We start from the raw sequence: 13049 nt of genomic DNA on the forward strand, positions 1-13049 counted from the left end.
CTGCCCAGCCCGGGGAACACGAGTGGGACCGGGCCAGCCCCTGAGGGCGGCCGAGGGGAGCTCCGGGCCCAGCACACCCCGCCGCCGGCTGCCATTCCCCGTGCCCGGCTCAGCGAACCATTCGGGCCTGGCTCGGCCCCGGCCCGGCCCCGCTAGGCCTCGGTTCCCCGTGCCCGGCTCAGCCCCCCTTGGCTCCGGTCCCACCCCGTCCCCCCCGGCCCCGCTCGCTCCCCCCCGCCGCGGCCATTGGCCGCCCGCGCCGCCGCCGCCGCCCCTGACGCTGGGCCGGGCCCGGCCATGGTCGCTCCCCGCCGGCTCCGCCGCAGCCCCGGCAGCGGCCGGTCCGCGCCCCGCTCAGGTGGGTCCCTCCCGCTCTCGCGCTTCTTCGCCGTCGGCTTTTTTTTTCCGCCCCCCCCCTCCTCCTTCTAATTGTTATTTTTAATTATTTTGGATTTCTTTTCACGTTTCGCGATTTCTGGCGCTTACTTCCGAGAACGGCACCCCCCCCCCCCTTCCTTCCCCGGGCGGCCTTGGGGGGGCGCGGAGCCCCGCTCCGCCCGGCGCTGTTTGGGGTGGGGGGAGCGGAGCGGAGGGACCCCCCCCCCCCCGCCGACCCCCGGAGCCGCACGGAGCCGCCCCGAGGCGCGGGGATGGGCGGGGGCGGGAGCAGCGGCGGCGGCGGCGGCGGCGGCGGCGGCGGCGGCAGCGGCACATCCTTCCCCCGCGCCCCCCTCCTCCCTCCTCCTCCCCCCTCGGCTTCAAAACAAACCGTCACCAAAATGGTGCAGAGGTGAAGGAGGGAGCGGGAGGAAGGGGAAGAGGTGGCGGCTCGGCCTGGGCGCTGCGGGGACAGGTGAGGGCGGCGCGGGACGCGGAGGGTACGCGGGACGCGGAGGGGGTGCGGGACACCGAGGGGATGCGGGACGCGGGGGGATGCGGGTGCCGGGTGCGGCACACGGGGATGGTCCCGCTGGGTGCTGCCGGTGCGGTGGGGGCAGCACTGGGGGTGCCCACCCCGCTGCGGGGCGCTGGGCAATGTCCCCGTGGGACCCCCGTGGTGACAGAGCACGAACCCACCGCGACACTGCGCCCACCCCGAGCGGGACCCGCTGCGGCCTGGCGGGACGCAGGGAGAAGCAGGGCCCGGCGGATTTCGGGCGTTGCGGGGTGCCCTTCCTGGCAGGACACGGGGTGATGACATGGGGGACCCGCCGGCTCGGCTCCGGGTGCCGCTGGGGGCTGCGGTTTGATTGGCAAGAGCAGATTTTGGGTAAATCGAATCCTGGAGCGTCCATGCCTTGGCCGTGCGCCGGCTCCGGAGCCGACAGCTGGGATTGTTTGTCCGGGGGGGGCTCAGCGCCTCGGCTCCATCCCACAGCGGCCGGAGCACGGTGTCGTGTGGGGCCGAACCGCGTCACTGCTGCCGCGGCCTCCCCGCGGTGCCGAGCGCTTCCTTGGCCGGAGGGACCGGCGATGCTGAGCGGGGATGCGCTGACAGAGCGCCCGGCATCTGCGGCTCTTCGGCATCTGTGACGCCCGTTGGACCGCAGCTTATCCCTTCCCTGCAGCTCCCAAACCCCTTCGGCTTTGTCGTTGGTTTTTATTCTTTTATTTATTTGCCTTTTCTCTCCTCACGCACAAGAGCAGTACAGTCAGTTGTGCCACACACGCTGCTCTTACCCCTGCACCGCGGTACCCCATGGTACCCCCAGCTCTGCACGGCCACCAGCTGGGCTGTCCCCTCCTCCTAATCCTCCACAAGTGTCGGAGCTGCCACGCGGTTTTGGCTAGTGACTCCCTCTTTGCTGTGGGCAGGGGTCTGGGCAGGGACAGGGACACCTGTGCTGCTGCAAATTCCTCTGGCACTTCAGCTCGGCGCCTCTGCCTGCCCCCACCCCGGGAAGGCCTGATCCTGTCCCTCCAAAGCCCCTTCTCCCACAGTGCGTGGCTCTGTATGGGTTTTTGGGCTGGTGTTGCTTTGCCAAGGTGGATGTTCTCCAACCACTGTCCCAGGACAGCCAACCTGAAGTCCTGCTGCTGATGGAGAAGGGGCTGTGCCGGCCTCGGTGTGACAGGGACGCTCATCAGGCCAGGGGTGCAGGTTTTGGGTTGTAGGTAAGGATTATTCTCATTATGTTCTTTCCTTCCCTGAGCTGATTCAGTGCAGGTGGCCCTGGCGTGGGAGCGCTGAGCTGCCCCTGTTTCTTTGGAGCTCCAAAGCAAGCTGCTCGCCTTGCCCTCAGGATCACTGGAACGGGCTCCTGAAGGTCACAGACCTGTGGATGGGCCTCATGGATCCTCCTTTCCACTCCCACCTTGCCCTTCAGCCCCTGCAGTTGTCGAGCTGAGGCATCTGCACTTGTGCTGGCTTCGAGCAGGTGGCCGGTGTCCCCGCAGCAGCAGCAGCAGCAGCAGCAGCAGCGGGGGCCACTGCTCGGGTTTCGCTGGTGCCTCTGCCACAGCAGGGATTTAACGAGCTCATGTTGAAGGGACATCAGCTCCCGTGTCAGGTGGCTCGGGGGTTTCCACTCCTGCCCAGGCTCTCCCGCAGCACAAACCGGCTCGGGGGGGCTCCTCGTGCTGAGTGGTCGCGTCCCTGTGTGTGCTCAGTCCTGCTGGGGGGCTCTTGGCACCTTGGGAAGTGCTGGCTTTGGCAATAGGTGACCTTGGGCACGTCCCTTTGCTTCCCCGTGTTTTGGTGGTGTTCTCGGAACGGGGGAGGTGGTTAATGTGTTTAATCCCCCCCCTCCTCACTGGTATGGGGCTGCTGGCTCCTCTTGGGAAGTGCTGAGCTGGAAAGGGCTGTTGCTATTTTGTGCTGTCCCCGAGCGGGCAGGGCGGAGGCATGGACGGTGCTGGAGTCACCCGGGGTGGATTTTTCCCAGGCTGCCAAGTGAAACAAGTGGGGTCTGAGTCTCATTTAATGCCTGCAGCCCTTTACTGTGACTCTGGCAACATAAAGGAGCCTAAATATGGTCATAAACTGCATCCACTTCAAGGTCCCTTCGTGCTGCCAGGGCAGCCTCACGGCGGCTTTGTGAGAGGGAGAACAAAGCCCAAAGTGTCGGACGAAAAGTACAGGAGTGCGACCCAGCTGCCGTGTGCCGGGAGCTGCCCGGCAGGGAGGTGTCACTGCTGGTGCAGGCCCTGGCTCACGAGGGAAGGATGGGTGTGAGGGTAGGGGGAGATGCTGCCTGGCACATCCTGAAGGAGCAGGAGGGCTTCAGCTAGGTGTGGAGAGCTCTGCGTCTAACACCCTGGGCACGTCATTTGAAGCTAAAAAAGCCTCTGTGGTGAGGGGCAGAAATTGCTTTTCCCTCTTTTTCTCCCCAAGCCAGAGTGCTTGCCAGGGTCAGGTTGGCATCGCCTGGAGCGTGCTGGGAGGAACCCGCCATGGGGTGCTGCGTGGCATCTCCTCTGTGATGGATTGCAGGGATGTGGCCTTTTTGGGAGTGAAGGCGAAAGAGGCAGCGGGGTGCGGGCTGCTGACATTCACTCCGCTCCCCTGGACCACCACTGCCCCACTGGGTGCCCCAGCAGTGGTGGTGAGATGCCATGTGGAGCTGTGATGGTGTGAGCTGGCCTGGAAGGTGGTGCCTGAGGCTCAGGAAGTGAGCAGGCAGCATCCCATTAAATCCTGTTAATACCCGGGAGTGCACATGGAGGTGACCCAAGGCACGGTGAGCTGCACAGGCGGCGGTGGGGCTGCCGTGTCGATGCTGTCCCGGACTTCCCCATCTGCAAGCAGAGCTAAAAATATCCCCCTGCCTCACCCTGCCGCCGTCCCATCTGTTCCGAGGGTGAACTCCTCAGGCCAGGGGCTCTTTCTTATTTTTATCGCTATTTTGGCAGTTCCTGGCGGCTGAGCCGTGCCAGGTTCAGAGGTGACTCTATTGTAGATGACAGTCCTGCTCCCGGGAAGGTTCAGCTCTGCTGCTGAGCCCGCCGTGGTGAGCAGAGAGTGAGTGAGGAGGAGGAAGGGGAGGAGGAGGAGGAAGGCAACGTGTGGCACTGGGTGCCCTTGGCTGTGCTTGCCCTCTCCTTGTGCCAGCAGGACTGTGGGGGGTGCATCACCCCCTCACCTCCCCCAGCACTGTCTGGGACTTCACCACTCTCAGGGCTTTAGTTTTGTTTTTTTTTTCCTTTCCTTTTTTTTTTTTTTCCTCTAATTAGAAAAGCTTTCAATAAAAAGCTGAGATTTGTTAATCACTTTGTTTGATCAGAGCTCAGGCAGTGCTGAAGACCTTTAGGTTTTTCCCTCTGCCTGTGTGAGCAGCAGTTTGCTTTTGCTTTCAAGATGGATCTCGCCGTCTGCCTGCCAGCAGCTCTGCCTCCCCGGATCTGTCGGTTTGCATCTTGCACTCCACTTTGCTTTGCTTGTGGTTCTTCTTTAATTTTTCCTTTCCCCTCCACTCTTAGTGTCTCCCTGCTGTAGCTCCCCACTGATTGCAAAACAGACAAGAGCCCACATCCTTTAAAAAAATCCTAAAAAAGTGCCCATGTGGAGAGCAAAGGTTTGCTAAATACTCCAGTTTGGAGTGATTTATTTTGGGGGGGTGAGGTCTAGGTTTGCTTTCTCTTAAATGAGGGTGCAGAAGATGGGGGACTTGGGTCTCTGAGCTGCATGGGAACAGTATTTTGGGGCAAGTTGGCCTGGTTTTAGTGGGTCACAACAAGGCTGGACACAGCAGCTGCTCCATGATTCCCAGGCTGCTTCTAACTCTGGTGAGCACCTTCCCCTATAGAGAAGGGGGCAACGACATGAGGTGCATGCAATAGTGGTGGGGATCTGTGTCACCCAGTGAGCTCTGCTCATGGTGACATGTCCTGGCTGTGGCTGACTGCTGGAATGCTGGAGCAGCTGCTGGGGCCTGTTCCCAGTGCTGGATAATGCCAGGTTGCCCAGTGGGACTTTAAATGGCTCTGTGCCCCTCCAGTCCCCAGCAGAGCAGGCGTGGGGTGCAGCCCTTGTGCTGCCACAGTGTCCTGGTGCCCGGTGAGGACGAGCTGGAAGGGCAGGATGGTGCCTGTGCTGGGATGTGCCAGGCTCCAGCCACCACCCAGGAGCCACCGTGGTGGCCATGCCACCGGTGCTGCTCGGTCAGATCCGGCGTCTCTCTTGAGACCACGGTGGCCTCTCACCCTTGTGCCTTTGCTGTCCTTGTCCCAGATCAGTGTGAGGAAGGCACCAGACCTTCCCAGCCATCCCAAAGCAGCCAGGGGCTGAGCAGGGCACGTAGGGTTTCCCAGATCGCCATCAGCCCTTGGTTTTCCTGGAGGCAGCAATGGCCCTGCTGGGGCTGTGCTTGGAGCAGCACCCCAGCCTGACCCTCCTGGCTGTGAGTGACCAGCAGGAGCTGGAATGCAGAGGTGGGGAGCTGAGCCCCTGCCATCTGTGCTGGCTGTGCCCTGTCAGCCCAGTGCTGCTGGCACAATGGCTCAAGGTCAAAGCCCAGCACGGTGGCTTTGGGGCTGCTGCTGGCGCAGGGTGGAAGCGCTCCCACCTCCTGTCCTGAGTCAGTGCTGCTTGGGCTTGGAAAGGGGGTAATTAAATGACCTATTTCTGGGCAGGGAGGAAGAGGAGGAGGAGGAGGAGGAGGAGGAATGGTTTCTCTTTCCAGAGCTTCAAACAGCTTGCTGCAAACGTCCGGCACAAACCCCAAACCGCTTCCAGCCCTGCAGCCCCCCTGGCTGGGTGCTTGGGGCTGTGGGGAAGGGTGACCTCCCACTGCAGCACTGCTGTTGCATCAGCCTTTTTTTTTTTTTTTTTTTTTTTTGGAAGGAGGCAGGACAAATCCATGGCTCCCAAATTATTTTTTTTTTACCTTTTTTTTTTTCCCATCCCCAAAAAGTAGTAATGAGATTTGGGAAGCCATACCTGCCTATAGGGCCGGGTCCTTGACCCGAGCCCACCCCAGGGCTGCCAAGGGATCATCTTAGGATTTCTAGTGGGATTTCTCCTTCTCCTCTCTCCTCCTTCTGCCATAGGGGGATTATCAGCATCTACTGTGTGATGGATCCTGCAGCTCATGGCCCCAGGGGTGCTGGGGCTGTGGGCCTGGGGCTACCTGCTCCAGGGGATGTGGTGGAGCTTCAGGTGCAAGGTTTTTATTGATGGATATAAGCGGTGGTTATAAATAGCCCTGCTTGGAAGTTTTCATCTTCTTTTTTAAATGGAAGTGCCTTTTGGAACAAAGTGACTTTCCTCCATCCTTTTCGAAAGCATCTTTTTTCTCTTCTTATTTTGAAGATGAAATTTTTTTTTTTTACTCTTAAATTTTTTCCTTTCCGATTTTTGGAAGACTTCAGGGAAAAATTGCTAGGCGCCATACCCAGGAACACATCCCATGTCGTGCAGGTGGGGAAAATATGTGGGGTCAGATTCATCTGGTTTGGGTTTTCCTTAAAAAGGAAATTGAGAATTGGAAATGTTCATGGCATCAGTGAGAATTTTCTATCAAAGCAGACAAAATCTGAGGGGCAGGAATTTGCTTAAACCTGCAGCATCAAGTGTAAAAAAAAAAAAAAAAGTTAAATAAATTAATTGGATAAAGAACTTCTGTTCACTGAAAGACTGGCAACATTTCTGGGTTTCTGTCTGGAATTTTTCAGTTGTAAAACCTGAAATCCTCCCCCACCCCTAGCAGTAACCTTGAGACATGGTGCCGGAGCAGGAGTTTCCACTGGCAGGCAAGAAAAAAATTACAATAAAGAATGTGGACAAATTATTTTGACTGACCGGGCTTTTTTTATTTTGCACGGGCAGTCACCGAGACTGTCCTGCCCTGCAGCTGCTGTGCTCAGTGCTGGGAGCAGGAGATAAATTACTGTGACGAGGGGCTGGGGCAGGGAATGGCAGGGATCAGGCTCCAGGCACGGGTGCTCTTGGTCCATGGTGGAATCCGTGGGGAAGAACCTTCTGGGACAGCCAGAAATGTGTGTTTTTCACCCAAGATACAGAGGCAGAGAGTGGCTGTGTGTTTGTGTAACTATAGGTGAGGGCTGAGCTGTTGTGCTAAGTCTAAATGTCGTGATAAATGTCTCCGTGGAGCTGGTACCCACCCAGGCTTCTTGCTGGCATCTGAGGGAGCTGCCAGCCCTGGGAGGAGCAGCCACTCTGTCCGAATTCCAGTGGCTGGGAATGGTGTCCATCCCTGGGGTGCAGTGCCCTGTAACACCACCCTCTGGGTGGGCACCTCGGCTCGATGATGGGTGGCAGGTTTGGGGTGGCTGAAAACCCCACAGTTTGTGAAAATCCTGGTGTTGCCGCAGCCTGGCTCTGCCACAAGCACCCTCCTGCTGCTGGGAATTCCTGCAGGGAGCTCTGGCTCTGTCGGACACGGGGTGCTTGGACTGGTTCAGAACTTGCTGGAAGAACCAGGAGGAAAGGAAAGTGTTTGTGTGTCACCAAGTGTCTCTGGTGCTGGCACCACTGGGGAGGTCATGGAGGCGAGGAGGTGCCTCTAGGCACAGTTATCACAGACTCATGGAATGGTTTAGGTGGGAAGGGACATTAAAAATCATCTCATTCCAACCCTTGGGTTTATCCCAGGGGGTAAACCACACGTTCCCTGGAGACATATCTCTGCCCTGTGGTAGCAGCAAGTTTATTTCAATAACTGGAACAGCATGTGGAAGGGTTGGGTGAAGGCAGGGCTTACCTGGATGTGGGGCAGTTTTCCATCGAGCATTCCAGTGAGGAGCAGCGCTTGGGATCACATGGACAGCGTGTCCATGCCAGCTCTCCCTCCTCTATGGGGGCACTGGGGAGGGCTCAGCGGGTTGGGATGCAGCCAGAGCCAGGCGTTACCTCCAGCCTCACCCCTTGGCTGCTGCTTTCCCAGAGAGCTCCGTGTACCACTGGCCGTGTGGCTTTGCACGACTGAGGAGGATTTGACGCCCCATCTCCAGTGCTTTGAAGCCCAGGGATCAATCACGGATCCATCCTCAACCTTCCCTGACTCCGCGGCCGTTCCTTCCCACGCGCCGGCAACGAGCCGCCGGGAAAACTCGCACCTCTCGGCTCGCTCGCTCAAAAATATCCCCCAGTCCTGCATGGAGGCTGCCAAGATGGGGAGTGGAGCCTGCGCTGCCTCTTAGCAGAAATCTGTCGCCTCGCTCGGCGGTGGGGAGGCTGGGAGGGAGGCTGGGATCTGCCGAGCGCTGAGCCCCGGCGCTTTCGAAAATAGAAGCAGAACAAATGGTTGGAGCAAGATGCTGGTGGTGAAGGCAGCCAAGGCCTCTTCCCGCGGCAGCTGGTGGCTGCTTCTTGCTCCTCCATCAATCCTCTCCCCCCCAGAGCTGGCATTTCCTTGCGGGGGGAGAGGTGAACATCTGGCTCTTGGGGCGGCCTGGGGCGCAGCGATGCTTTGTTGGGTTCGGTGTGGCGCCCTGGGGTTTGGCACAGATGAGCTTTGAGCGAGCTGTGAGGATGGCAGGGCGGGAGGGGGTTCAGTCGGCGTGAGATAAGGAGGAGATGGTCGGGTGGTGCCAGTTCCTGGAGGGACTTTGTCCCAAAACAAAGGGACACGTGCTGGGTTGAGCCGCGGGCACGTGGGCACGGCGTGGCAGCAGGTGCTGACCTGGTGTCTGACAGCTGAGCACGGAGCTGCTCCCATGGGAGGGGTGGGGGTCCGCTGGGGTGAGTTCCTGGGGGCTTCTGGGGGCCCCGGGGGTCGTGGGAGCTGCTGGAGAAAGGCCAAGGTCTGGGTGCCTCCTGCTGCCCCATGGGCACTGCTCTGGAGGGGACAAAGCTGCCTGTCCTTGTGTCAGCCATGGGCACCCAGGAGAGGAAAATGATGAGCCCAGCTCTCAACACAGATTGAGAGAGTTTGGAAAACTCCTGGTAGTCGCCCTCAGGTCTTTCAGCTTTAGGGCCAGATGTGAGTGTGTGCTTTATTGAGCAGGATTTCACCCCTGCCTTTGTGCTGGAGAGAGCTGCTCCAAGTGGACGAGGTGCAAGTGGGAAGATTGGGAAGATGCTTTCCTTATGGGAAGATGTTCTTGCCTTGTCCTTTCCAGTGGGAGAGGACCAGCCACGGTAAGCTCAGCATCTGCCTGGGTGACCTTCAGCGCCTTTGCTTGGAGAAAGAGGCTGCTTTGCATGTCCTCTGCCCTGCCAGCAGCACTTGCACCGAGCATCGGGGTCTTTTTGTTATGCAAATGGAGCTTTGGTTTTAGCTTCTCAGAGATAAATACCTTTGAGGCTAAATTTGGAGCTCGGGGCACTGCTGAAAGCGCCCTGATGGCCCAAGGCTTGACAGGTCAGATGCTGAAGGTGATAGTTTGGGTGTTTGGCTCCCCTTCAGGCACGGAAACAAAACAGTCACGGTATTTTTCCCACCGAGGTTATACGAGATTTTTTGCAGCGAGGAACAAGCGCTTTGAGTCCTGGTGGGGGTCCTTGGCACCTGCTGCCACCCTGCACTGGAGTTCCCACTTTTGCAGTGATGTGCTGTGGTTTTATTTAGGCTTTTAGAGCTCAGGAGACCCTTTTGTCCCAGCTGCCCTTTGAGGATCCCCTCTGAGCTGTGCCCAGGCACCGGGGCTCCAGTGCAGGACTGATAACTCAGTGTCCCTGACCCTGACCACCTGGGTTTTGTGGTCAGGACCTCTCTGCCGCCCCTCAGAGAGGCTGAGGGGTGCAGGCTGCATGGCCAGAGGATGCAGTGCCAAGTGCCATGCACCAGACCAGAGCCTTTTGTCACCTCCCTGCTTGTGCGTGGTGTGGACCTGGCATCCCCAGGGGCAGTGTGGCTTCCTTTGGGACCCCGTGAGTCCCTGGCAGCCCGTCTCTCTTGTGATGGGGTCATGGGCCGTTGGGCTGGGTTTGGGCAGAGCTGTTTGTGTATGGTTTTATTTTTATTTGTGCGTCTTTCGGAAATTTTTCGTCACAGCAGGTGCCGGTTCAGTGCCCGGCAGCGGGGCTTGTGAGCGGGGTGGAAACGTGGCTAAAACTGGTTGGGCTTCTGTTCATACAGTTTTGCTATTTCTGTGCCACAGGAGAGCTTGAGCTCCCTGGGGTCTGCGTGGGGCTGAAGCCATCGAGTTCCTGATTCATCCCTCCTGTGGGGTCACAGATCACCTGCCAGCCTAAAAACTCACAGACATCAGCCCAGGGGCTCTCTAGGGCTGAACCAAAGTGAAGTTCTGAACTTCAGAACACCCAAAGGTATCTCATGGGCAGTGGTGAGTTCCTGATTCATCCCTCCTGTGGGGTTACAGGTCACCTGCCAGCCTGAAAACTCACAAAGATCAGCCCATGGGATCTCTAGGGCTGAACCAAGGTGGTGTGACCTTCAGAACACCCAAAGGTATCTCATGGGCAGTGGTGAGTTCCTGATTCATCCCTTCTGTGGGGTCACAGATCATCTAGCAGCCTGAAAACTCACAGACATCAGCCCAGGGGCTCTCTAGGGCTGAAGCAAGGTGAAGTTCTGAACTTCAGAACACCCAGAGGTATCTCGTGTCCTTGCAAAAACACAGGCAGTGTTGGGTTTTGTTCCACCGGAGAGCTGGACAGGAGCACAGGGTCTCCCACATGCTGCTCACAATGGGATGCCTTGGGGACCTGCAGGTGGAAAGGAAAGGCGGTAGGAAACAGAGGTAAAAAGGGGAGGGCAGCTCTTTTCGAGCTGCTTCTTTGCAAAGTTTTGGCATTGGCTGCGTGCTGAGCTGTGGAGGGCTGGGCTAAGGCCACCCCAAAACAGGGTGGTCCTGCTCAGGGGCACCTTGGGTTCCACAAGTTTTTTGGGGGGGGATTTAGGACTTGTTGCTGCATCCTGGCAGGGTGGCTGCTGCATCCCCCAAAGGCCTGTGGGGTCTGGAGTGCCCATGCCCAGGGAAGCTGCTGTGCCAGCGATGCCCCAACATGGGGCTGAGGCACAGGAGCAGGTCCCCATTCCAGGGAAGAGAAGGCTCCAAGTAAACCTTAGAGCCCTTTCCAGTGCCTAAAGGGCTCCAAGAGAGCTGGAGATGACTTTGGACAAGGGCCTGGAGTGACAGGGCAAGGGGGGGACGGCTTCACACTGACAGAAGGCAGGGTTGGGTGGGATATGGGGAAGAACTTCCTCCCTCTGAGGGTGGTAAGGCCCTGGCAGAGGTTGCCCCATCCCTGGAAGTTCCAAAGGCCAGGTTGGACAGGGTTTGGAGCAACCTGGTCTAGTGGAAGGTGTCCCTGCTCATGGCAGGGGTTGGAATGAGAACATCTTTAGGGTCCTTTCCCACCCAAACCATTCCATGATTCCATGATCCCCTGCATCCTTTCAGCCTGCTCCTCCAGCCTCTGCTGCCCAAGCAAAGGTGCTGCCTTGGTTCTTTTCTTTTTTTTTTTTTTAATTTTTTTTTTTCCCCCTAAAAACGCATTACCAGTGCTGCTCATCCATATTTCCACCACCTTCTCCCTCCTGTTCTCGCGCTGAAGTCTATAATGCTGAAATTATAGCATCCCCCTCGTCACCATGGCAACGCTCAGGGATGTATTTAAAAAAAAAAAAAAAAGACCAGAAGCCCTCCAAGGATTATGACTTCAGTGAGGGATCAGGCTGGAGGGGAATCTGGGTCATGGCTGGAGCAGGCTTTTCTTCCAGCCTGTCTTCAGTAATTCCCCTTACAGCGCCCGGGGCCGCGTCAGGGCAGGGCAGGGCACCCATGGGTGCCCTCGAGGGGGTCCAGCTGCTCTGGAGGGTGCTGCCTTCTTCTGTATGAGACTTCTTCTTGCTCATGTACACTCTGGGAAAGAGCATCCTCTGCAAGCTCAGGATTCCCACCCAATATTGAGGTGTTTTAACCAAACCCTTTTGATTCCCAAATGTGTGGTGCCTGCAGGAGTGCCAGAGCCTCGTTCCCCCTCCACCCCGCTTTGTGCAGTGCAAGCTTTCTCTCTCATCCCCCAAAATAAACAGGACTTTTTTTTTATATATTTTTTTTTTTACTCCTCTTTTTCTTTTTATTTTTTTTTTCCTCCCTTTTTCCACACCCCCAGAGCCGCTGTTGCTGGTGGCAGGGAGCCCAGACTCTGTAGGAACTCAGAAATGCTGCGAATCCAAGCCCTGGCTGCCCTCTCAGTTTCGCAATCCTTTGGAAGGGGGGAGAGAAGAAGGAATAAAATGGGAGGGGATTTTTTTTTTTTTCTTTATTAGAGATTTATAGACTTTCCCACCAGTAGGGACAAGGAGCTGGAGCCGAGCGGCCAATTTCCTACAGTAAGTTTCCAACACTGCTCCTCTCTGGCCACTGCAAAACCCTCTGCAGCCTCTCCTCTGGTGGGTTGGGCTGGTTAAATTTTTGGAAAACCATGGGAAATGCTGGCATTTCCAGTGCTGGGGGGGTTGGCAGGGTGAGGGGCTGCTGATGTGGGGGGTGGTGGTGCCAGCACCTCCCATGGGCTAGGTGATGCTAAGGGCCAGGAAAAATCAGCTCAGGTGGTGCTTTTTGAGCAAGGAAAGCCTTTTTCCCTACCTGCTTTTTGGTTGCATGTGAACCCTTTGGCTTGGGCTTCGTGGTGGTGCCTGAGAGCCGCTCATGGTTGCTGGTCCCTCCAGCCAGCTCGGTGCTGCTTGGGGCACGTTCCCTGCTGTCCTCATCCCCCTCAGCCATTTGGCCTCTTGAGGTTTGTGGTCCATTTATTTTTAGGTAATTGCAGTGTCCGGGCGTGGAGAGGCCGCTCGGTACCACGCAGCCGGACAAGGGAGGGGTTTGTTGGCCAGTTATATTTTAAGCAGTTGGTTTCTTACAGGAGAGAGCTTGTGCAGCTCCTTGTGCACTGGTGTGGAGGGGCCCAGCCAATGCCACGGTGGCTCCTGTGCCCACAGATGCCACTTTACCCCTGCCTGGTGCTGGACATGGGGCAGGGTGTGAGGGTTCAGCTCCTGGCCCTTCTCTGCACCCTCGTGCAGGATCTGACCCTCTGCCAGTGCTCCTGCTGGAGGAAAAAATCCTCCCTTAAGCTGTGCCTGGATGAGATCTGAGTGCTGGCAGCTCTGCTCCCAGTATCCAGTGATTAATGGGATTAAATTGGTGCCCCTAGTGAGGTTTTTTTCTTTTGCATC

The 13049-nt window shown here is 57.6% G+C and overlaps 1 protein-coding gene across 11 annotated transcripts in view; it reads left to right on the forward strand.

Annotated features, from left to right (window-relative positions):
• Positions 1-282: 282 nt before the first annotated feature.
• The window catches only part of MEF2D (myocyte enhancer factor 2D), a 96044-nt gene continuing 83277 nt past the window's right edge, over positions 283-13049 (forward strand). For 6 of the 11 annotated variants that reach the window (XR_008508877.1, XR_008508879.1, XR_008508876.1 and 3 more), the window contains exon 1: positions 592-853. The gene's annotated coding sequence lies outside the window, so the exon portion shown is untranslated. Of the gene's footprint in view, positions 359-569; positions 854-9023; positions 9041-13049 lie in introns of those variants that run through there. The other 5 variants (XM_054517550.1, XM_054517556.1, XM_054517555.1 and 2 more) reach the window with 5 other exon arrangements.

This window comes from Molothrus ater, chromosome 29 (assembly GCF_012460135.2).
Source record: "Molothrus ater isolate BHLD 08-10-18 breed brown headed cowbird chromosome 29, BPBGC_Mater_1.1, whole genome shotgun sequence".
NCBI lineage: Eukaryota > Metazoa > Chordata > Aves > Passeriformes > Icteridae > Molothrus > Molothrus ater.